The following is a 2,069-nucleotide window of genomic DNA, read 5'->3' on the forward strand; positions in this document are numbered from 1 at the left end:
ATTTATTTATTTTGAAAATGGCGCAAATTTATGGTGGTCTATCTAGCAAAGAATTCATAGATTTCATGTTGTTTTAGAAACTAACAATTCAAGTTCAATATGGAATTGCTCTAGCTCGCTTTAGGGTGGCCCACTGTAATTTCTCTACGGCCAGGGATAGCCCTCGCGACCCCAATCAAATTGGACTGTATCTAGTTGTATGTTTTTTTCAAATTGTTTCAAAAGAAAATTAACTTAAACCATGATTTTCAAGTTTCTATTTCTTTAATTATATACTAATTATTTTTTTTGAAAAAAAAATGAAATAATATATATATACTACTCCACCCCATACGTCTCTATATATATTAAAAAGGTGATGGATTCTTCTTACACCCACTGCCCACCGACCCTCGACACGGGTGTCGGCCTAGTGCCACGACCGGCCAGGGCTCTCTCACCATTCAGAATTTTCCCACTTTGACATCTTGAATTTAATAATGTCGGTTGTAATCGTGGTGGATTTATGAAGTGAACGAAGGTGGAGATTGGTTTTGTTTATCGATAGCGGGTTTAGAGTGGCTATCATTGAAATGGCGAGAGATTAACATTATAGAGGCAAAACTTTCAAATAATATAAACGCACGCACGCGCGCAAGCACACGTAGATTTCAGAAAATAGAACAAGAGGTGTTAGAATTGGAACGAAAAAAGTACCATATTGCACGTTTATACTCGATGACTTTTCCATCAACAACTCCACAACTTCTTCGTCAACAAATGTGAATGTACCTTCGATTATTATAAGTGATGGCGACGGCCATATCCACCATTGGAGGTGGATCCATTACAGACTCCAGCTGAACTCATCGTTATTGGCATTAGCATCGGCTTACCTTTTCGTCAGTGACGGTAGATCCTACTCTGAACATGGTTAGCATTGATAACTAGTGACAATCACATAATTAGAAAACACATGTAACCATGACATATTTTTAATAAATGATTGTGAACTAAAAATTGTGTGACTTGTGATCATGACTTTATGTGATTTTGTAGCTTATTATGTCAATGGATCCATAAATTGTTTAGTATGTGGCTAAGACCCATTTTAATTTCAATTTATAGGTCACAATATTTAGAAGATGTGACAATCATATATCATCAGATTTCTAAAAGTTACAAGATTATTAATATTGCAATTTTACGCTTAAACTATTGTAGTTATGAAATTCTCCCTTTTTTTAATCGATTCTAGTGATGGCAAATATTTTCATTCCAATCCGTCTAGCATTATCTCTTTCCTTGTTCAAAATAGGTTGGCAACTAGGAATATGGAAACTACCTCGATTCCTTTAACTCATCCCCAATTCTTCTTTTTTTTAAAAGATTTTTATTCTTTGTCTATCAATTTTAAATGAATCTAAAAAATAATATTAAAAATAAATAATTAATTAATTAAAAGATGAGGTAAATGAAAAAAAATTTAATCCCACCTCCTCTGCCCCCACCTCGTACAAATTTCCAATGAGGCGAGATGATAATGACCGCTATGGCCCATCCGTGCCATCGCTAATTGGTTATGAAATACTGGGAAAAGAAGTGTTAATTAGAGTAAATACATGTTTTCTTGTCCAAATGAAACATTCTTTCCACTTTTAAGCAAAAATACTTAATGAGTCTAAGGTTTAAGAAATTTTTTTTTTAGATACATACTTTTCACTTGTATTATATTGATTTAGTTTATTAACTTAACCTTGTTTCCCTATTTAAATCATCACCCCCAAAACCACCAAACCTACTACCGTTGTCCATCGGACACCAATAAACCTACTTACCTCACGACCACGCTCAGAATCTAACATTTCGACCAGGATCACCATGTTCACCAATCGGATCCTACAATACCACCACCTACCTAGTGGTGTCAAGTTGGATAGGCCTAAGATGGCTTGTTTGGGACCGACATGATTCAAATGACACTCAATTTGATCCGTAATTCAAGTGAGCTGATACACGGGCCGATAAAAGTAAAATTCAAGCCGATTAAAATGATCGGGCTACACTGTTAATCACCGGGCGTTTATATT

The sequence above is a fragment of the Olea europaea genome, unplaced genomic scaffold, assembly GCF_002742605.1.
Source record: "Olea europaea var. sylvestris unplaced genomic scaffold, O_europaea_v1 scaffold2802, whole genome shotgun sequence".
In the NCBI taxonomy this organism is placed as follows: Eukaryota; Viridiplantae; Streptophyta; class Magnoliopsida; order Lamiales; family Oleaceae; genus Olea; species Olea europaea.